The 25,207-nt window shown below is 36.0% G+C and overlaps 1 protein-coding gene across 1 annotated transcript in view; it reads right to left on the reverse strand.

Moving 5' to 3' along the window:
- LOC140146249 (uncharacterized) overlaps window positions 1-25,207 on the reverse strand; it is a 200,228-nt gene that overhangs the window by 136,196 nt on the left and 38,825 nt on the right. The gene's annotated exons all lie outside the window — the stretch shown is intronic.

Below are 25,207 nucleotides of genomic sequence, written 5' to 3' on the forward strand. Positions count from 1 at the left end.
GTTAATGCATCACTCGCCTGCATGAGCTCAGGCTCGGTAATTAGACGTCCCCAATACACATACATAAGAGAAAATTCCACGCAACAACACGTTAAAAATTTTTACAGCCTGCCATTCATCATGCAGACAAGCCCAGCCAAGGAAAAATCACAGACAAAAAAATAAAAAATAATCAAATGAAACTGGCTGAGTTTGACTGATAGAGGGCAGCATTACACTTTGCAGACCAGGTGTGGTCTGTGTAAGAAACAAGATGAGAAGAAAGGTCATTTCAATGTGAAGCACTTCAAATGAAGCATATAAACTAGCAGCTTGGCCCACAAATTACAGATACAAACAAACAAATTGCAGTTAATTATGTGCAATTTACAAATACATAATTTACAAATATACAATATATATTATTACTTCATAATTGGTCAGAAAAATTGCAATGAGAGTTTAGTGAGGCATTCGGGGGGACATTGAGGGGGAAAAGTAAATTTCAGGGGGCAAAAAGTGGAAATTTTCGGGTTTTTACTGAGGGGCAACAGGGGGGCAAGAGTTCTGACTGGGGGAATTTGCCCCTCATGCCCCCCGTGGCACCGCCACTGGGCATTATCCAGGGGAGAAGTGACTGTATGTTACTGTCAATAGGCCCCCTTTTTTGAAGTCGAATATACCCAATTACCCCCTTTTTTTTCAAGAAATGTATCATCAAAATGCCACAAAATAATGCGGAAACTTTCAAATTCTCTATCTTCTACCTGATGAACCTTTTTTGAAATTTTATACCCAATGACCCCCTTTTTATTTTTATGTTAATATCTTTGTCAAACAATTGAAACTGCAAGAATGGTTATGAAAGCAAACATTATAGTCCTAGGTATCTGATGGTATAAAAATCTCAACTTTTTCAGAGTAAGTAGAGGGATGAGTTTGTGGATTACAGAGTCTATGCAATAATTATCTGTTTCCCTCACTTCACCAGTGCCCAGTGGGTAAAAAAAAAAGGTCCAAAGTGGGGGAGGAGAAGATATTTTTGGTAAGTAAAAAAAGGGGGGAATTTTGGCACACATTTATGGGTAAAAATATAATGCTCTAAAAACGGAAATAGAAATCTAAGCTTGAAAAATATATAGAAAGCATAACAAAGCTATTGGCTAAATGTATTTCAAAACTAAACCTTCAATTTTCAAAAGCAAGGTTTTTGTACCTTTCTACCAATTTGTAACTCACTTTTTTGACAAAATACATCTCGCTGGAACATGCTACATGCAATTGTATTTTCTGCCATCAGACCCTATTATATTATGCTACAACATTTTCAAAATAGTAAGGATAAATACATATGCTTAATATAATATCCTTATTAAAAAACGATTAAAAATCCAAAATGGCCGCCTAAGGGTAAACACTGGCTACAATCAGGGTGCATTTACCTGGGACCAAAAAGTGGGGCAGGTGGCACTAAGGGGTGAATCATCGCCACAGCAACACTATTCTGATAATGAAGGAATTAAATGCACATGGCTGTCACTCATTTTCAGATGGTGTGGTTTGGCTCAAGTGCCTACTTGGTTCATTAGATTAATGGTAATTCTTATGAGGATATGGATATACAGATGAGAGGAAGGGAGGGAAGAGGGTAGCGAGGTTAGGAAAGGAGAAAGGGTGGAAGGAATTAAAAGCAGTGGTCATTAGTTCCGATCAACTGTTGATGATGCTGATTGGTTCATTTAGCAACAGTAGCTCAAATGAATATACTTCAGAGTGATAATTCTTCCGAGGATACCGATATACAGATGAGAGGAAGGTAGGGTAGAGGGTAGCGGGGTTAGCGAAGTGCACTCAGCAGGTATAGATAGCTCAAATGAATACACTTCATGATAGATAAAAACAATTTCAAATCTTTGCTGATAAATAGTGGATATGTATACTATTTTGGCCCCCAAGTATGACAATTCAATGTGGATTGGTTTATTAGCAGCAGGTATAGCTCAAATGAATACACTTCATGATAGATAAAAACAATTTCAAATCTTTGCTAATAAATAGTGATATACTATTTTGGCCCCAAGTATGACAATATGGCAGATTTCTTATAGCATTACACACCAGGTCAGTGGGCTATTGGTGTTCTGACTTGCTATTATAACTTTTTTATTATGTGATCATATTTGCAGCCCTTTTTGGATTGAAAAAAATAGAGGGTTTTTACGCCTTTTTTGGTCAAAAATTATGAAAAAAGGTCCACTTTTTCAAAGTCTACTGCCCCCCACCCCATGAAGATCGCCTTTTCAAAATCAGCCCCCCCCCAATAAATCTTGATTACGGACCTGACCAAATTTGAATACAATTTAGTGTTAGTAATGGGGGTTAGGGTTTAGGGTTAGAGTTAAGTATGATCTCAGAGTACCATCCTTTCACACCACTAAATCCTGAAAAACGATTTGATCACCCCCCTTATTACAGCGCCATTGTTAAGAATTTGGTTTTAAAACCTCTTTTCACACATTCATAAGGGATTAAATCAAAACTTCAGTCAAGTTTTGATTTCATCCTTAAACATAAAATCTATAGCTCAGCCATGTTTTATGTAACTTGTACCATACTCATATTCCAGATGTACAAAATTTTGAGTGGCACTTCATGGAACTGTTAACATCAGGGGCATAGCCAGGGGGGGGCAAAGAGGAGGAAGTAACTTGCAAAGAGCATATTTTTTTAAATATGATCAGAAATGGGCAAAAAAGTACAAAAAGTCCTAAAAATCTTAATTATCAAGACAGGCAGCATCCTACAGTGGGGAGGAAGGCAAGACTGTTCTCCCCCTTGACTATGCCATTGGTTACAAATCATGGATGTCTGCATTTTCCAGGCCTGTAACCAGGATTTATTTGGGAGGGGGCTGATTTTGAAAAAGTGGACCTTTTTTCAAAATTTTGACCTTTTGTACTAGGGTGGGCGGATTTTGAAAAAGTTGGCATTTTCCCCCAAATTTGGGCCTTTTTGACCAAAAAGGCATAAAAAACCTGCCCAGCCCCCCTGGTTATGGGCCTGGCATTTTCGTACCGTCATCACATTCCATGATGTTCACAATTTTGAGTCTACAGGTTGCTGTGTGTGGACTGTTGGGCAATTCCAGTTGAAATCCATACTCCCCCAATTGAAGATGCAACATTAATCTACCACACAGGGAGTGTGAATCTCAAAGGGATTACCTAAATGGCAGACTCTATTAAGATATCTACACCCCCTGTATGGGAGATTAAGACTAGTTCATGTCTTCCATGATGCATATGGTGTATGGATTTAAACTGGAACAGCCCATTTTGATCAAAGTCCATTCAATTCAAACTTCAAATCAAAATGACAAACAAACAAACAACAAACAATGAAGACCTCTGTATCACTGCAAAGTATCTGAATTGTATACTTATTGTCACAAAGATAAGCAACAGTCTATCTCAGATGCTACAATAATATTGACAAAATGCAATCCCCTTCAAAGATTCTATCAATATATTTCTTTGAGCACCAAACCTTTTGCCCAACCCCAAAATTGATAAATTTAACAACAATATTAACTTACTTGCTAATCCTCTATAACAGCGCACCAAGAATAAAAACCCATTGTTTTTTACAACATTTCTTATAGGGCTCAACCGGGTTAAAGTAAATCGTTTTCCAGATTTTGAGGGCTAGGGCCTCCTATATGACAAGTTAGAATTGTCATGTACTAATACCGTCATTAAATAGCACTCAACTCGCTCCGTTTCTCTGTGGCAAAAATTGAATCATTTAACTCAAAAAGTGTATTGCCTTTAGTGAAGTATTGAAAGACAAAAAGGGGTTATAACCTCAGCTTAATCATAGACGAGATTCACACCTTGAGGGGCGATTCTTGAGGAAAAAGAAAGGGGCTTGGAGCAGATTGTAATTGGTGAAATTTGGGATATCGTTGTTTGTCCCCTTCACCAGAGCGATCGTAAGGCATTGACATTATTAAATGTGTTTTAAATTAAGTTCTGATGTTAGAATGGGACATGGGGAGAAATTATTTGGATTTGTGCTTTGATGATTATGAAGATGGAAAGATTATTAGTATTAATTTCATGATTTTTTTTAGAGTAGTTTGTTCTCTTTTCATTTCATTTGGAAGACATTGACATTACTTGAATTTGAAACAGGTGGTTGTGAGATGATTGTAATGATGATGATGGTGATGAAGATGAAGATGAAGATGAAGATGAAGATGAAGATGAAGATGAAGATGATGATGTTGATGATGATGATGATGATGATGATGATGATGTTGATGTTGATGATAATGATGATGATGATGATGATGATGATGATGATGATGAAGTTGATGTTGATGATAATGATGATGATGATGATGATGATGATGATGAAGTTGATGTTGATGATAATGATGATGATGATGATGATGATGATGAAGTTGATGTTGATGATAATGATGACGATGAAGTTGATGTTGATGATAATGATGATGAAGTTGATGTTGATGATAATGATGATGATGAAGTTGATGTTGATGATAATGATGATGATGTAAATGAAATCAAAGATGATGAAGACGATGAAGATGATATTGATGTTGTTGTTGATGGTGATGGTGATGATGTAACTGAAAACAAAGATGACGATGACGATGATGATATAAATAAAAACGAAGATAAACAAACTGAAAATCAACCTCAGCAAAACAAATCCTTTGGCATTTAGCCCTTCCACCAAAACTTCTTTAATGTGGAGATTACAAAACATCACAAACTGAACTTATCTAATATATTTCCATCATCAAGAAATCAAAGCACAAAAAGGCTGCATTAATCATCCTGTCTCATCTCAGTTAGTTAATAGAAATTAAAGAGCACCATCTACTCTCTACCATCATTACCAAACTCAACAAAACAATTCCACGAGTCCTCAATTAAACCTGTAACTCTCTGACTATGATATATTTACCTCATCCTAAGAGTTTCTAATAAAAATCAATGGGCTCCCATCAACTGCCTGGCGTCATTAAGAAAATCTAAGAAAAAGTTCACTGTTCCAAATTAAACTTGCAATAATTAACTCTATGCCGGGTGTAGTCAACCAGTCAACCACACAGAAAATCAATTTTTCATTTTCATCCCCCAAAATATTATCAAATATAATGGATATTTGAAATGTACATGAAAAATGCTTTCAAATGAGTCCAAACATGCCTAGTCTTCATCCTCCTGCACCTGTAGTATATATTTTAATCAGATACATGAAACTCCGTCATTTAGTTTTGTATGTTATACCATGATATATTCTTTGCATTAAATACAGCATTTTTAGTGTCCATTGACCTTTTTAATTTACCACTTAATGTTCCTTTTCAAACAATGTGAAAACAGACCTCTATTCTATAAATGTCTGTGCTTCTGTTCGCGATCATATTTCTCAATTATCTGTAAGTACACAAACCGCTTATGAGCAATGCAACGGCGGAGATTTCTAAAACAGAAAACGCACAAAGTATCATCTATAGTTTTTTACCGAGTCATTAGCAAAAAAACGGGGAGTTGTTTTTCTTGTTCTGCCTCTTAAGGTATAGGGACGAGGCATACTAATCAAAATGCATTAGCAACGAGCAAAAATATACGCCAAACACGAAATAATGTGAGTGCTTAACGCGCGGATCAATAGCAGGGCCGCTGGGTGAATCGCCTTGTTAACACTCGCAATTCCAAAGCTATTTCTGTCCGATTTTATGCAGCGTGGCAATAAATTTGCCCATTAGTCCCGACCAGACCCTCAAGTCAGCTATTAGCGGTTCTAACGATTGTTTCGACTATGTGCCATCCTCTTCCACAGCACGACCGCCCTACCAAGATGATGAGAATGATGACATTCTTTCATTAATACACACATTAAAATTACATTCAGTTTGACAGTTACTATCAAGAACCCCTGAACCAATACTAGGCATGTTTGTACTCACAAGCATCCAATTTATATGTACATTCCAAATATGGTCATAAAAATGTTAAATTTTAAATTTTTTCAATAATTTTGATTTTTTTTTCACTTCCTTAAATGCAGACGATATCTGCATGAATATGGTTAACGTTGCACAATTCTGAGCTACTGCCCCAGTCACAGTTCAGTGAGGTCCTAAATTTACACACAGTGAATCTGTTACAATTAAGTGGAATTTTTTAAAGGGTACTATATAATGCAATAAAAAATGAAATGATTTGAATGATGAAAAAAAAGTTTTTTTCAATTCAATTTTATTTTACAAAATTAAAGGGAGAAAAATGAAGTGAGAGGAATTGATGATATTTTATAGTTTCTTTAAAACCAACCCCTACCTCCCCACTGTAAATATAAATTTACTTATGTTGCTTCATAAAAGTTAAATTACTTTTGGGTCTACTAAATATGCTGGGCAAGACGTTTATGCTTGGACACCGAAAATATGTTATTTCAAAAAACATGGACACCAACACAGATCAAGGAAATAGTGGTACACATCTCCTTCTGTGCAAAACTTTCATTTTTGTTCAACCAGTCAGTCCGAGCGGATACACACTTGGGTCCTGATGGGACCAGGCTCAAGCAAAATGTCCAAGGTAAGTTTATAATAGTATGCTGGCCTGTATGAAGAGAAAAGAAAGAAACAGAATTGAAGAAAAAGAGCAAGGAAAAATTCCCAACAAATCAATTGGGCAATTTTGCTCTAGTCTTAGCCCTTACGTCAAGGCATAATTAGGAATTCTTATTCCATGACCCAATACAAAGGCATAAGCCATGAAAGAAACACGGATGGCAAATGGACAGGTAAATAAATGCTCATCACCTAATTTGAGAAAAAAAATCAAATTAATTCTGAAACAAGCCTTGATAGTTTTGTTTTGACTGTTTTGTTATTGTTTATTTTTGCTTTAGTTTACTTGCTTTACTTTGCATTGTTTTGCTATGCTTTACATTGCTTTCCTATGTTTTCTTTGCTTGTCATTCCTTTACATCTTTGCTTTGCTTACTATATTTTGCTTTGCTTTGTTTGTATTTGATTTGCTTCCCTTTACTTTGATTTGCCTTAAATTATTTCATTTTGCTTACTTTGATATGCTTTGCTTTACATTGCTTTGCTGTTTGCTTTGCTTTGCTCATCTTGCTTTTCTTTGCTTTATTTGCCTTTGCTTACTTTATTTTGCTTTGATTGTCTTTGATTTGCTTCACTTTGCTATAATTTGCTTTATATATTCCTTTGTTTTGCTTACTTTGATATGATTTGCTATACATTGCTTCACAGTGTCTGCTTTGCTTTGCATGTTTTTGCTTTGCTTTATATACATTTGCTTACTTTATTTTGCTTTGCTTTGTTTCTTTTTGATTTGCTTCACTTTGCTTTGCTTTGTCTTACACTTCTTGATTTTGATTTACTTTACATTGCTTTGCTTTACATTGTCTTGCTTGCTTTGCAGTGATGTGCTAAACTTTACTTTCATTTGCATTGCTTTTAGTTTGTGTGTTGTTTCAGTTTATCTGCATGCAGTTCTTCTCCGAGTCCACATCAGTAAATTCCTACAATCAGTGTTCAAAATACTATGCAAAAAACAACCAAGTTTATATCTTTTCGCCAGCCCATTCGGGGCTGGATCTGTTTCAGGTTTGGGGTCAGTTTACTCAAGAGATTATATTTTAGTGGTATTGGAATGATTTTTTAAAAAACTTTTTGTGGTTAAATTTTTTTTTAAATATTTTAATTCGATTTGTTAGGAAAAGTAAGTATGTTTTGCCGTTTCAACGAACTAAAACGAGTGAGTATTACCAAAGTTATGTTTGAATTAATATGACTTTAAAAGTTTTAGGTATAGGCCTAAAATGTAACAATAATAGTTAATATACAGCATCATATGGTCAGCAGAAGAAAAGTATGTCATTTCAGTGTCTTTGACCCGGGTCCTTGACCACTGAACAGCGTGATATCACAGATGTGGTGATATCATGTTGATAACAGATCTAAGAATCAAAATCTTCATCATATGGACCATATTGATGTCAAAGTAATTATCTATCCTATCCTGTGTCGTTTTATGGATAAAAATGACTAAAAATGCTATTGATGAAATAGTTGCTATCATGAACATCAGTTTTGCCTTTTCAACGGAAAAATCCGATGCAAAATAAAGTTTTTAGGGCCTAGCTATAATATGGGCATAATTTATGCATGTAGGCCTATAGTATTGAACAATGTACCCATTTGACATGCACTTATAGATAAATAAATTGTCTTACTTTATTAATTTAATAACTTCTATGTTATAAATAAAATGACACATAACGAAAGTGAAGCTACTTTCTATCTTTTTTATTTGATTCATAAACTTACAGTCAAAACACACAAGAGTGAAGATTGCAGTGAGTAATCAGTCCTTTATAAATGTTCTTGCCACCATCTATCATATAGTAAACTATACATTGCTTAATTAATATCAAATTATTTTAAAATAAAAATGTACATGTAAGGTGAGTTTATATTATGTTATATGGCTTAATTTAAGGAGTATTTCGTGATCCTAGCATCCTCTTTTTATGACATTTTTCAGTAGATATCCACAAAAAAGCTTATTCTAAAAATTTCAGTTGATTCCGATTTTGCCTTTACGAGTTATGCATGGTTATGTGTACACAATGTGTTGCAATTTTGTTCTGGTATACCAGAACGAAATTCAAATTTCACGATTACTTTGCTAACTAATTAATCTGCAAGAAATATTTTGTACATAAACATTATGTAGCCAGAGGTTTCCAGTGATATAAAAATCTCAACTTTTTTGAGAAAAGTTAGGGGATGATGCTGTGGATCACTTAAATGCCCTTTTAACTAAAAAAAAAAAAACCTGCAGTCAGTGCAGTGTAGTATTTGTGACGTGGTATATCGAAAAGCAGACACTTTTGGGCAGGATCGTAAATGGAGAAATAGCCAAAAATCTACCCGGGTGATTTTTTCACGATTTGGGTTTATGATGTTATTAATGTTTAAAATATTGTCTGATCGTTTCAGACCGGAATATAACTGGCATGTTGTATTTTTGAGACATTTTTCAAGGTAATTCCTATACTCTCAACATTGTCAATAATATTTTTAAAGGCAGCTTATCTATTATTAATATTAAAGGCCCATTCAGTGATTTGCTCATCCGGACGATCGTAAAAATCATCAAAATTTTGGTACCGTACCTTTGTTATTACATAGATGTGCTAAGTCTGCGAATGGTTCAGCCAAAAGCCGTGTAGGCCTATTTAAGACAAAATAAGACATTTTACACGAATCTGTATTTTTAGATACTGACAGTATCAAAAATACCAAATGACAATTTGAATGACTTAGGCCTATCCTTCTCTTTTAAGCAATTTATAAACAATTTTAATTTTTTTACTCTTGCACTGGGATCACTGAATGGGTCTTTAAGAAATGGCGTATCATGTCAAAAAACAGACATCTTTTGGACAGCTTATAAATTTGGAGGCTTTCACATAAAGAGCTATTTTGCTCCACAACGCCGTTTCCCCCAATAAAATCGGACATTCCTAAGCGAAGAAATTGAGTTCGTAAGTTATGGTATTAAAAAATTGAAAATTGAAATATCGTGGGTAAAAAGCTGAAAAGACAAATAAAACCAGAACAGAACAATTTAGAGAACAATAATGAATTAATAATAATGAACAATAATGAATTAAAGAGTTGACAGGAGATTAGGAGTTAATGTTTTCTGCAGTTTCAGTGTACATCTTCTCACCGTTGATGGTTTGGTGGACTGTCATGTAACATGGATGTAGTAAGCCGTGATCCTAAAAATGCCTTTCACATTGACCAAAACTAATTACAAGACCTCTTCTAAATTTGAGGCTGGCTTTCCCTTTTAAAGGGAATTTTTATTATGGTATCAATACCTTATTTACTCTATTAGTTGCCCCTGTAATAAATTCCACCACCATTGTGAAAAATCAAAATGTTTAAAAAATACCCCATCTTTTGAAAATGTCATGCCCCCAGGGGCGTTTGATGATAGAGTAAATATGGTCCTACTAATTTAACCACTTTTCAATATTACCATTATCACACTTTGGTGACATTCCTGGGTGAACACAGAGTCCAGGGTCCAATCGTCAGTGGGACCAATTAAATAAATTATCTAGTATGGCAGCATTATATATTAAAATCATACCCCCTCCCAATACAGAGCACATTCTGGAGTTGAGAATGAGTTATTCCAAATGATATCCACACCCCCTATGGATGACATGACCCTAATCTCTCCCACAGGGGGGTGTAGATTTCAAATGGAGTCACCCATTCAGGTAACCCCATTTAAAATTCACATGCCCTGAGTGGAAGATTAAGGTCATGTCTTCCATAGGGGGTGTATGTTATTCAACTGGAATAGCCCAATGTTATCATGAGAATACTCCCTCCGTTTGAGGAATAGCCACTGGTCCACAAGGCAGAAAACCACACACATGTTTATTAACTGCATGCAGTTAGTTTTGAAAAGAGTAGGGGATTATTTTCTCAAGAATTATAACTTCCTATAAGGCGACGAAAAGAAAACACCCTGTTTTAGGGGCGGACAGGCCTTTCAAATGGCGTTGGTCGATCGGACCTGCAAATAACCTTAAAAATCACCAAAATCTGTAAAACATTGTCCTGAAATTTTAAAAATTTAGGTCAGCATTCATTTGTACAGGAAAAAATTCCCCCTAATATCTTAAAACCTTAAAACAGAAATAGGGTGTTTTTTTTGTCGCCTAATCAAGGATTTTTTACATTAAACATTTACTTATAATTTGTTGCAAATCTCGACCAGAACACCTCGTCATGGACCAATCAATATCATACACCAGGCAAAATTACGGGGAAATTTATTTCTTCAGAAAATCAGAGAGGAATATTTTTAATGCAGACATTTGAGAAAAAAACTTTGGAGCATAAAATATTCTGAGCAAACATGCAGTGAAACTCCCGGAGAAGTAACACCAAGTGTTTCAGCCAAAGAAATTGATTTTAATTCTCCCCTCTCAATTTTTAATTCTCCCCTCATATAAATAACACACACGGCAGCTTTTGCATTTCATGGCAGCTATTTCTTTGGTATACTCACATGAACAATTTGCACAAATTTGGAGTCCTCACCACTTATATGTAATCCCCTACCCCCATTAGCGTGTGTAATTAAATTGCCCAGCCTCCATCTTTTATTTACCACACTTATTTGCACAGTACGGGAAAGACGCACCAATCCTCTTTTTGCAACTTTCATAATTTTGCCAGATTGTGAGCAGAATGCAGAAAAGATGTCTTACATATCCCATAATGCATTTCTCCCATTTCAATTTTCTGTACAGATTTGCTATGCAGTGCAACATGGGTTGATAGTGACAAAATGTACCTCAATGAACAGAGCACATCCGGATCTTGCAAAATTTGTTTATTTCTTGTCTATCGACCCATGTTTAGCCAGTCTATTCTCAACACGAAAACAAAGGGAACCTGTACAAAGTAATAGGAGCGTCATTTGCTGTAACGAAGGTGATGCATCATGTTGCAAAGGATTCTGGGAAGGGTAAGATATCTTCTCTTAGCAGAACTGAATATCAGCAAAACATGCTCAAATTTTAGCTTATGTAAAGATCATGTTAGGTCACTATTTTTCTTGACTATAGTTATTTGATACAAGTATACCATAATAAAATTCCTGTATCTGTAAAAATCTGTGTGAAATTTTCATGCTGAAAATAACATTTTACACCACGCTTCATTTGTTCAACAAGCTCAAACTATGGATTCACGCCGTAGCTAGATTATATTATCGCTCCAAATTGTGTTAAGTTCCAAATTACTGCACCCAACTGCGGTCTCTAACGGTTGAATCAATTTATATTAATTGCTTACATATGCAATTGTTTCAAATATATGCACTATACATTCACTGGGATGGCCAAAAAGCAGAGGAGATATCAGACCCTTCCCAGAATCCTTTGCAACTTCACATCATCTCACTTCATCAGATGACACCACTATTACTTTTTACAGGTTCTCTTTGTTTTCATGTTGAGAATAGACTGGCTAAAACATGGGTTGTTAGTCAAGAAATAAACCTATTTTGCAAGATCTGGATGTGCTCTGTTCATTGAGGTACATTTCGTCACTATCGACCCATGTTGCACTAGATAGCAAATCAGTACAGAAAATTGAAATGGAAACAATGGATGGTGGGAAATGTAAAATATCTGCGAAAAAAGGGTGTTGAAACACAACAGCTCTTTATTTACCTGGTCGCTGACCTTAAATGAGGACAAGACCTGCAAGGACTTATGGGTAATTGACATCAGCTGGATTCTCAAGTCGATTTTATCACGAAAACTTCATTGCTTACTTAATAAGAGTAATGTAATATATATTGGTCGGGGTGGAATGCTAGGATTCTCGGGCTAAAAGTAATTATTAGGGTATGACACTGCCAGAAGTAAACAAAATATAGCCGAGAAAATTAGTGAGGGGTTTGCGTTAATGGCTGGACAGACGAAACGGGACAAGGAGCGCTAAGATTGCAGCCGTGAATCCATATTTGTACGAGTGATGGCTTTGATTTTGCTTGGGTTTTATTATTTCAGCTTGCTACTGTTAACTTTGCCACTGTAGAAATTTAATTTAGTCAATTGATTTTTAGGTCAATTTCCCACATTTAAAAATATGGTGAGGAAGTGAGGCAGACGAGATGAGAATAATAAAAAAAAGAGCACTAGATGGGTATGGATCCTGCTAAGCCAGTTAAAGTAAAAATCCTTTTAAATACTTAGCTAAAAATGGTATAGATTTAGTCGCTTGCCCTTCTATTACTCTTAGTAGCTCTTAAACGACTAAATTTATTGCGTATATCTGATTGCTTACATCAACACGTACTTGCCACGGCGAAATGTGCTCGGTAAACGAGGTTTAAGATTGATGATTATATACGAAAATGACCCGGGGGCTCATATTAACAATATTTCACCCCTAATGTGATATGGCCTTTTTTTTCTTCTTCTTAGGATGAACCGGTAATGCATGGGATTAGTGGTTACGGTGAGCGTCAAATTTACAGTAGCCATTTTGGGAAAATTTTGTTTTCAATGAGGGATTTACACCTAAATCTTAAGTCCACTTTGCCTGGATACCCAGAGTTTTGCTATGGGGACTATTGGGCAAATAAAATCAATTCCAGTGGCATAATAAGCCAAATCGCTATTGTAACTTCCGGTTTTTTTAGGACACTTTGCCCTTTGACCTATCTGGAAAATTCGGGTTTTGTGCGTACAAAATATAATTTAAAACTTGTTACTAGAATAAAAACAAACTTAAAAACATTATTATTAAATTAATTAATTATTTAAATATTTTTAATGATAACATTATGACAATAATAAATAAATTATTAATAATTACAGCAATTTTCCCGATAGGTCAAAGGACAAAGTGTCCTAAAACTGCAAAAACTGTCCCACAATGCATTGCAAACTTCTAATGCCGATTGGGCTTATTCATTGACCTCTATTTCAACACTATAGCTTAAAATTTGACCTCAAGTTGTGGAGTATGAGGTTTTGTACCCAACACATTCATAGGTTGTTTTATTCATGTACAAACATATTGGGGTTAAAGAACCGTGTCCTAACAGATGAGCATATTGGGCTATCCCAGTTGAAATCCACAAACCCCCTATGGAAGACATGACCTTAATCTCCCACACAGGGAGTGTAGATTTCAAATGGAGTCACCCATACAGGTAACCCCATTTGATATTCACACTCCCTCTGTGGAAGAGTAAGATCATGTCTTCCACAGGAGGTGTATGGATTTTGACTGGAATAGCCCATTTTCTAGTATAAGCTAGTATGTAGGCCTATAGTTTGGTTAGCACATAACAGGTGTACAAAGACGGAAGCTTACATCTTCAGCTTTAGGCTGCTGGTACAGCCCTTGTTGCTAGGATCGTACTCGTAAAAAGGGTGATATAAGTGTTCTACGGCTGTCCTAAAGTTGTGGACTCAACACGACCAGTTCAGAGGATCTCAACAGGCAGCCCACAGGCCAAATTTGGCATGCCAACCCCATCTCAGGGGTTCTCAACAGGTGGCCCACAGGCCAAATCCGGCATGCCAACTGGCCGTAATTCAGGGGTTCTCAACAAGTGGGCAACAGGCCAATTCCGGCATGCCAACCCCAGTTCAGGGGTTCTATACAGGCGGCCCACAGGCCAAATCTGGCATGCCAGCAACCGATATTAGCCCTTGACCAACTTTATAATATAAAGAAAAACATAATTAGGGGTGTATTTATTTGGCTCTTAAACATGCATCTTCCCCCTCTCCCCATCATGCCCTGCAACAAATGAAATTGAGAACCACTGTCCCAGTTATTCCATTGAAACGACACATTCTTGCAAAGCAAGTCCTTTGTTGTAAACTAAAAAATTATTTTCAGATAAAAACAACACAAATCCTCAATTTTGTTAAATTTTATTGTTTTCTGCAATGACATTTTACATGTCTTACTTTTTTAGAAAACCTCAGTGCAATAATTCATGGAATTTTCAGCTCCATGAATGATTAAGACCATGAAATGGGAGGAAAAACTTCACATTTTACAATCAATTTTCTTTGGTTCTGTTTACCAGAACTTTTAAAGGCAATTCATACACTCTTATAACCACATAGCCAATCAGAAAAGCCGTTAGAAAAATACGCTTAGTGCATTAATATTGTATAATTGTATCGGTAGCGCACTCTCAGCAGTACTACGCAGCAGTGCTTTCAGCGCAAGCATCGCTGTAAGACTGATTCATTTTTCTTGCGGGTTGATGCATTTATATTTGCTCGTATTTGTCAACATTTGTAGTGACGATTTTGTTATAAAAATAGCAAAAATCACAGCATTTTTTTCTCGTGTATGAAATAGGTTAATAAATGCGTATCACTTATTGCTCGAGAAATTGTACAAAATAATGCACTTGTACTGAGAGGGGGGAGTGCATTAGACGCATCAACATCTCAGTACGCGTGCATTATTGTGTACAATTTCACTCTCAACAAGTGATACTCATGTATTAACCTATAAATGAATAATCAATACCCAGTCGCTAATAAAATAGTGAAATTAATTATCACATAAAATGTTCTGTTCCATTCTGTTCAAGGAAATGACCACAAACTTTGACATGTCTTTTCCCATTAGCTTCCAGACATATACTCCACATAGCATTTCCCTCTCAGTCAGACATTATATTAAACAGAGAAACTCATTTCTACTAACTTGATTAGGCTAACAGTTTTGAATAACAAACTGAAAATTTACTGATTATGATATAGTAATGTCTAAAAATATTTCTTGGAGAGTCTCAAATATATAATTTGTTTTATTTGGCACTGTAGATTACTTGTAGTAGACAGGCCGGTATGCATAATTTATTTTGTGGGGGGTGAGGAAGAAAAAAGATGTTTTTCAAATGAAAATTGTGCTTGTGTAAGTTGGTGTAAAAGGTGGCCCTAAACCCCCCTAAAAGAACATTTTGAATGCAGGGGAGTGAGTGACCTCTATTGAAAAAAGAAGAACTTTGTTCAAAAAAGAGGAAAAAAGAGGAAAAGCACTGAAATATGCTCAAAATGGGCTGAAAATGAAAGAAAAAGCTGAAATTTTGCCTCAAAGAAATGTCCAAAAAAGAGGGATTCAGCTTAAAAGAGGAGATTTCACACCCCTGTGAATGCCTTATCACCAAACCAAAAAGTGGACCTTTTGTCATTTTCCTCTCAGTTTTGGAACTTTTATTGGGAGAGAAATGCAAAAAGTGGACCTTTGTAGACTTGTAGACTTGAGATATAATGAGGTAAAAAGGAACGAAAAAAAACCCAACCAGATCAATGCTTGACAATTACTTAATTTGCCCATGCAAAACAAACAACATGTGTTCAAATTTTGAACAGAACATGTAACACATCAGGCTCATCACAAGCCCCACTTTTTTGCACTTTTAGCACTTTTTTACACCTTTTTGCAGCTTTTCATAACTTTTGGGTGGCCCACTTTTTGACACCTTGCTGCACGCCTGTGACACATGGACAGCGTTCGAAATTTTGGTTGTCCGTTCGCCCAGGACAACTAAAAAAGTCGCCGGACAACCAAAAATATTGATTCGGTTGTCAGCCGGACAACCATAAATCTGTAGCCAAAACGCGCCTACGGACAACCAATTTTTTTTAACGGACAACCAGAAATTGTAATCTGGTTGTCCATGGGACAAACATTTATTTTTCCTTAATTCAAACACTGCACTTGGATGTCCTAGCCCAATACTGAACTCATGTGATTACTGTCATAAAGTGTTCCAAACATGAACATTAACAGCAGTATTCATATGAAAGGTGTTCAAAAAGTGTTGCAAAAAGGTGTTTGTTCTTTTAACATCAGGCATCTATAAAAATTAAAAGAAAAAGGTTCTATAAAGTTTACAGAATTTGCTCTGGTTCGGTTCTTTATAGAACCAGAAAGGTTCTAGAAAAGATTGTCGGGCCCTGTGGCATAGCTAGGGGGCAAGGGGGTAGCTGTGAGATACTTTGTACCCCTATTGCCCCCCTGTGCTGATCTCCCAATAAGATACCGGTATCTAGGGCTTTTTTGTACTTTTTAGCCAATTTTTGACATTTTTCATCAACTTTTGAACCCCTTGAAAGATGCCTTGTACCTCTCTTTCCCCCTCCCCCTTTACTGCATATGCTGGTCACCCTGATATTTAAGACTTTTAGGGCTTTTTGTACTTTTTCGCCAATATTTGACATTTTTCGTCAAATCCCCACCCCATGAAAGTTGCCTCCCCCCTCTGATAAAGTCCTGGCTATGCTACTGATAGGGCCAGGGTTGAATGCCTTGATATGCCCCTTGATAAAGTACTACCCACTCACCATCCCAAACACCTGCAGGACACATAATGATTCATACTTTCTTTAATTTGTTCTGACATTTTTAATCATCAAAGTTTCTAAACAATCTCTCAACATTGAATTTGTGAAATGCAAAAAAAGTTTTCTGCTGTAGAGATTCAAGAAAAAAAACCTAACAAATTAGCAGTTTAAAAGATAACCTACATTTGTGCTACTTTTATAATAATTTTAGACCTGATTTTGGCCTCTTTTGTTTTAGCAGAGGTTGCATAATTGCATCACAGATATTGGAACACATCTCTGTGATTGCATTCTCATGCTCCTCGCTCAATATTAAAGTCTGTGAGGGCCACAGTCTGCAGTTAACACCTGTATTATCTCTGACAGTGAGCCCCCTCCAAGGGGGTGGGGGGGAGAGGGGTCTGGCTAACAAAAAGTCTTATTCTGTGTTGCTAAGTGAAAGCAAACAGAACTTTACAACAATATAATATAATGTAGTTAAAGCTACATAAGAATAGTCACAAGAAATTAGCAATGTAAACTATATATCATCAGCAAAGTCTTACAACTAAGGAAATTGGCTTAAGACATTGGTTTACCACAAATTTAACATGAATTGTGTTAATAACCCTGTATTTTACAGAAATTAAGTGATCAAAAGCTAGCTGCATATGTACAGGCTAAATCAAACATGCCAAACATGCACCAGCAGTGAGGGGCTAGGGGGATTTTGGACTTTCTTCCCCAGTCCATCAGTTAAAATAGAAATTAATGAAATTTCAGGGGCAAAAATAGTACTTTAAGGCAAATTTTCAGATTTGTACATGTTTTTTTACCATACCCCATTTCATCCCACCCCCACCCCCAGAAACAAATAATTAAAAATATGGTGCTGCCTGCTGACCTAAGCACTGAAGTCCAACACTGATTGAACTGCTGTCCTTCTGATTAAAGTATATAGTGACCATGATCATTCTTGAAATTCTGTGCAACTTTGCAAAGATTTTCATTTAGTTTTTCACCATACAAAGATAATGTCAAAACTACAACATCTACCCCCCCCTATTTCTGCATTTTTATGGAGTACAATATTTGAAAAACTAATTTTCTATTATGATAAGGTCATAATAATCCAAAAAATATTGGAATGATTGTAAAAAATTATTTAAAAACAATGACACAAGCCGGCAATCTGGTCCACAATCTTGGTACATTAATAGCTCCTACAGGCTACACATTATTGGCTATTCCAGTTGAAATCCATACACCCCCTGTGGAAGACATGACATTAATCTTCCACACACGGAGTATAGATATTTAATGGAGTCACCCATTCAGGTAACCCCATTTGAAATTTACACTCCCTGTGTGGAAGATTATTGGTCATGTCTTCCATAGGGTGTATGGATTTGACAGCCGAGTCTCGTCTGCAATCTTCTCCCAGCTTTTTTACTTTAAACCATTATTTTTTTCATTCTTTTGTCCTTTCACTCCCATCCTCAATTTTCTCCAAACAACCCAATCTCATTTTTTCCTATTGTTTTGACAATATATAAACCTGAGACGAATCACAGACAACTATTACCCTACTCTTGACTTGACCCGATAATTTGTGCTATTTTCCCCTCCCCGTCCCGCCACGTATGTCAATATAGAGACATCGCTACAAAAAATGACAATTAATCCTGCAATAAATATGTGCATAAAAAGGAGACATATTCCAGCCGCGACTTATTCACGACACAAAGCGGGTTATTACACGGTGCGCAGACGTGTCAACTCCCGGCTAATCCCGTCGTCTTTTTACTCAATTCTTCCAATTAGACATACGTTTCCTTTTGCACATATAAGTGCCCCTCTATGTTTTGAAATCTTGTCTCACTTGGGAATTGCACGGGCACAGTTTGAAAAATGACATGTGATGAGTGGGTTGAAGTTTAAGTCTGTGAAGCAGCCTCGACCCAAACTGCAAAGTTCCAGCACTACTTACTATAGTATACACTAATACATCCACGTACGGATGATGCTACATGCCCAAACTACACAATGTCAGGGGTCGTACTGTAATGATGAATACAGGATATTGAACTTTGTATTTAGATATTGTGATATGAGTTGAAGCAGGAAGTGAAAGTTTTCACATTGATTAAGTATGAAGAGTCGACTACTATGATTTATGATGAGTTAATCCACTATTTAAGATGCAAGTTGAGCGATAAAATTTTTCTTGGGGCTAAATGTTGCAAATGTGACAACTTTTGTTTAGTTAGTATTCTACCATTTCAAATCATAGTTCACACACACAGCTATCATGGCTATGGAGGGCTTACTCCCTATTCCAAAAAAATAAAGCACTAATTTTTTGGAATTAAAAAAATATTATCCTGTTTTGCCAAATGAAACATAGCTAAATCCTAATCCTTTAGTTAGTCCTAACTAGCAATAAAAGTCAAATTTTAATATTTGGCCAATTTTTGAAAAAGACATGTTTCATTCTTATAACCAACCATTTAATTAAAGTAACACAAAAAAGTGAAAATTAGAGCAAAATTTTGGCATATACTCAAGATTTTGAATGCTTAGATTTTGGTAACTCGATTGTCAGAAAACATACCGAAAATGCATGTTTTTGGCTCTTTTTTCAAGAAATTAGTAAACAGTGAACTTTTTCTTTTATCTCCAGTTAGGACTAAATGAATAATTAGGATTGAGCTATGTTTCATTTGGCAGAACTTGATAATAATTTTTTAATCCCAAAAATTAGTGCTGTATTTTTCTGGAATGGGGAGTAGGACTGGTCACTGGCTATGTCTACTAATGGCAACAATTTTGGATCATATTGTCTCTGCTCAGCTACTCTTCAGAGGTTTTCAACTTTCGTTTGGGTGGGGATGTGCGGCTGGGAGTGACTCTTAATAACTACCTGCCTTAAAAACCAAAAACTTGATGAAAAACAGACCCAAAATTATACCAATATTTGGTAAATTTTCAAATATTTTGCTAAAGAAACAATGAAAAATTTGCACTCTTTTGAAAACAGTTTGAAAAAAACCAACCAAATTTTCATGAAAATGGAGGCCTATTATAAGCCCAAAATGGCTGAAAATGCACCCTAGTTATTTATAACTAAACAACTAAAAATGCACCTCAAATCTGCTGCACATCCTCATACATTTGCACTTTTGCACTAAGAACCCCCAGGCCCCCTGCACACCAAATGTGTCATAAAGATTTGCATATCTTTTAAACGAGGATTTCATGATCCTAGCATCGTATTTTTATGACATTATTCAGTAGATATCCACGAAAAAAGCTTATTCTCAAAATTTCAGTTGATTCCGATTTTGCGTTTGCGAGTTATGCATGATTATGTGTTTTACACTGCTCCATAGGCCACTGCTGTAATTTCGTTCTGGTATACCAGAACAAAATTCAAATTTGGCGATATTTTTGCTAAACGAATTAATCTGCAAGAAATATTTGGTACATAAACATTATGTAGCCAGAGGTATCCAGTGGTATAAAAATCTCAACTTTTTTTGAGAAAAGTGGGGGGATGAGGCTGTGGATCACGAAATGCCCTTTTAAAAAGAGTATTTAGTTTATGTGTTAATTTTGCATATATACACAAATAATGACAAATTGATACAATGGTGACTCACAAATAAATAACATATTACTGTTATTCAATCTCTTTCAATTAATTTTACCAGGCCTAAAAGCTCAAGTCTTAAGTGAAATATTATTGGCATGGATTCTGTGAGATCAATATGTCAATCTGGTGTGGGAAGGGTCGCTCTTATAAGTACTGACAGGTCTGATAAGTTGTATTATTATGTGAATTGGATTTAAATTGTATAAAGTGAAACATAACACAAAATATTAATTCTATAACAGTGCCTCCCAGACAGTGGCAACATCACAGGGGGGTAGTGCCCGGGGGGTAGTGGGGACATATTCTCCTCATACTCATGCTTCCCTAGTAAAAACCCAAAATTACAAAAAATTCCACTTTTTGCGACAATTTTGCTCAAAATAATGTTGATTCCCTCCCTGAAAATCATTTCTCCCCAAAAAGTGATCCAACTGCTTACTGACAGTTCTAATTACTTTAGAAATTGAACAAATATTCTATTGTGCATCCTCTTTTTGACCGGTATGACCTTGATCATGGGCCAAGATGGGGTAAGCCAGTGCATGGCCAGTGTGTGTGTGGTGGGGGGGGGGACTAAGGAGTACAGCCAGTCATGATGGTTCGTTGGTACATCACACGCCATCGGTCGGTACATGAAGGGTCACTGGACTGCGTGTATACCGACAGTCTATTTTAACTAAATTTGTCAAAATCTGCAATGGGCTATTCCATTTAAAATCCACACTACCCCTGTGGAAGATTTAGCTAAAGTCTGCCACAGAGGGAGTATCAATTTTGAACAGAATAGACAATTGGGTAACTTATACTCACTCCCGTTGTATAAGATATGGGTAAAGCCATAATACAGGGGGTGTATGAATTTCAAAATGATTACCTCTGACCAATTACATTTTGAAAACATACTCCCCCTGTGGAAGATATTTCCAAAATCTTCCACGGGGGTAGTGTGGATTTCAAGTGGAATAGCCCAATGTTCTTCTTCCTGTTGGCCTGTTCCAGTTCAAATTAATCTAATTTTCGCCCATTTCAGCATGAATATTGCATGCTTCACACACATTTATTTGTCCTAGTAAGAGTCATTCAGTGAAATTTGGGCTGGTAAGCCACTGAAAGCTACTGAAGATGGGTGTTACTGACATGACATGCCCGGTGAAATCATGTTTTTGTCAGTACATTCACATGTTTACATGCATACATACATTTAAATATTATCTATATCGCTGCTACATTTAGAACGAAACGCTCAGACAAAGCAAAAGAACAACACAAGGAAAACCAAATCAGCGAGAACTGCCTGTGATTAAAATACTACATAACCTGAGGATGTGACTTCGTATTCCAGGTGCGAGGTGCAACATAGCAGAAGGTCCTGTGTTCAGCTGATTGTATATTTGCTAAGACCAATAATATATACCGTATTTCGTCAAATAAACGCCCCCGGGGGCGTAACATTTTCCCAAGGGGGGGGGGGGCATTTATTCAAGGTCAATTTTAGAATGATAATTCCCGTTAAAATCATTAGGTAAACTTAAAGCTCACGCTAAAATGACGAACTATGAACTAGAAACACTGACTTCTGGTTCACTTCCGGGTTTCCAATCCAGATTTTCGCCAATTATTGACGCTATTATCGACCATGTGAGCAACTTGGTAAGCTTACTACACAAGATAGCATGGAAATATCAGCATTTTTGAAACATCTTGGGACTTGGTTGAAAAAAAGTGGTGGGGCGTTTATTTGGGGGGGACTATTTGACGAAAGGTGTTTTCCCCTCAGAAGAAATATCATACGCATGGGGATGAAATGATGCCCCTAATATCATCAAGTCTTGGGATCTCCTTTATAGAACCCACACCATTCCACTTGTGTGTGTTAGCTTTATTTGTCTCAATATTTTACTGCACTGACAAGCTACATCATTGGGCTATTCCAGTTGAAATCCACACTACCCCTGTGGAAGATTTTGGAAGTATCTTCCACAGGGGGAGTATGTTTTTCAAATGTAATTGGTCAAGGTTAATCATTTTAAAACCCATACATGTACTCCCCATGTATTATGGCTTTACCTAAATCTTCCACAACTTGAGTGAGTATTTCAAATGGAAGTTATCCAATTGTCTATTCTATTCCAAACTCATACTCCCTCTGTGGATGACTTTAATTTAATCTTCCACATGCAGGGGTAGTGTGGAGAATAGCTCATTCTCTCCTCTGATCTGCCTTTATCCCCTCTGACATGCCTCAAGTTGAAAAAGTAAAACAGAAATAATGAATAAATACATGTAATATCAAATATTGATCAAACTTAATTTGAAATTATTAATTTCAAAGGCTGAACCCACCCATGGGTAATGAGAAATACATCTTATAATGTTTTGACCAGTATACGTAGATTTTCCTTGTTAAGTTTAAATTTGAACTGTAAAAGAATAAATATATCAAATATTAATATTTTAAAATTAAATTTTGAAATAGTACAAGCTTCCTTGTAAATCAATACTATGGCCTGCATATATCATATTAAAACAAAAGATTAGGACTGGTAATAATTTAGTGGGAATTTACAAAATTTTATTCGAAATATATTTTCTCCAAACATTACAAAAGAGTTCTTAAAATTGTTGATCCAAATAGTGAATGTTGTCAATGCTGAGAATATATGCGCATGAAACAATTATCACAAGTACATATGTATGAAACATTTTTTGCCAAGCCAATTCAACCATCGCCAATAGAGGGCATTATCAAGGTTTTGCTGTGGACCAGTTTGTACCATTTTGGTCACCAAATTTCTATAATAAATCTTTCTTTAGTATATGATTCAAATGTATGGACTTTCCTGTTCATACACCCTAAGAAAAAAAGGTTATGAAGTTGTTCTCTCAGGAGAACCCTTAGAGGTTCTCTAAACATGGTTTCAAAACCATTGAAAATGGCCCCCAAAATGTGATACAGAACGTTCTCCAAAATTAAAGAACCTTTTTTACAGGTTAAAGAGGGAGGGTTTTCCTGAGAGAACAAAAAAGGTTCTATCTAGAACCTTTATTTTTTAGCATGTACGGTGCTTATGGAGTGCCTTGAATGTTAGTATGAACCAACACTTCTGCCATCAGGGTGTAGCCAGCTTTCTTGGTCGGGGGGGGGGGGCAAAATTAAAATTTCGGGGACAAAAAAAATCCCAGTTACACCATAATGAGCCGGTATCATTGGTGGGATATTATACATAACATTTTTTTAGAGAGACTGTACAAAGTCTTCAAGCTTTCAAAAATTGATTTGATGGGACAATGTGCATGGTATTTTAGGGTGAAATTTGGTGGGAAACAGGCTTGTTTAAGTTGTTTACCCTTTTCTTTTCCTTCTTGATATTCTCTTCCAATTTTTTTCAGTGGGCACCTTTTCTCTGTCTGTCAGGTGGCATTCTACCCCAACCCCCTTGGAAATAAGGGCCAAAAATATGTGGTTTTATGGTGTGTTTTTTGTATGCTGTAACCATACCGCGGAAACAGGGCATGTTGCCTCAGGGGATCGACGCTAAGTCAGGTACCGCGTGAGCAAACTCAAAAATAGCGCAATACACAGGTCTGTACGCTGTACCGGCGTCAGCTGAATTCGAGTACGCTTAGAGGGCACAGGCATGGAAAATTCCAATCTGTGTATTAATAATCTAAGGCTGTAACAATCAAACTCAAAAACTTGTAATGAGACAAATTTCTAATTTTTGAAAAACACTTTTTCTAATATCTTTTATAATCAATTTGCAAAATTAACATAAATTTTTTTTTTTAATATGAGCAAACTCATAGCCTCTACTCAAAATTTAAATGCTTAGACTTGTACCATGTCTTTGAATTTTGTGACTGCAAATTGCAAGATTTGCATTTGCAAATTGTATTTGGCAAAACAGTATAGTATTTTTTTAATCAAACAAAATTAGTGCTGTATTTTTCTGGAATCCGGAGTAGTCTAGATTCCAAGTAGAAAAAAGTTTTTATTTCCAGAAAAGTATTAAAAAGTGAGTAAAGAAAGATGTAGTGATTATGGTAAGTTATTTGTTCAAATATTGTGTAAAACCTAAATATTTTATTTTTGTCTTTTTTTTTTAAATCTTTCCTTATTTCCTTCATTTTTTTTACTTTGTTTATTTGCTTGTTTACTTATTTTGTTTCCATATTTTGTTCAAAAAATGAAGAGGTCACATACACAAACAAATACAGATTACAGAGAGGGCCGGGCGTATAATTTTGCTTTCTCGCTTTTTTGTTCATTTACACTTTAACTTTTTAGTTCACACAATCAGGTTGTCAAACACTATCACAATATCACCCCACAGATGACCAGACCAAGTGGACACTAGTGGACACTAGCACCCAATAGCACATAAGTGGACGCTGTGGCCTGGCTACTGACCACTGGGACTGGACATGTGGTCATTCTCGTCTCAATATCGTCAAATTGTTGAAATAATACACTCATTTGCAGACGTTCTTATTCTAATCATAAAGCCAAACTAAACTTGAATCCATTAAGTAAAATGTTTCAAGTACTTCAAAAAACTGATCTTGATATTTCTAATAACAAGACAA

The sequence above is a fragment of the Amphiura filiformis genome, chromosome 2 (genome assembly GCF_039555335.1).
Source record: "Amphiura filiformis chromosome 2, Afil_fr2py, whole genome shotgun sequence".
In the NCBI taxonomy this organism is placed as follows: domain Eukaryota; kingdom Metazoa; phylum Echinodermata; class Ophiuroidea; order Amphilepidida; family Amphiuridae; genus Amphiura; species Amphiura filiformis.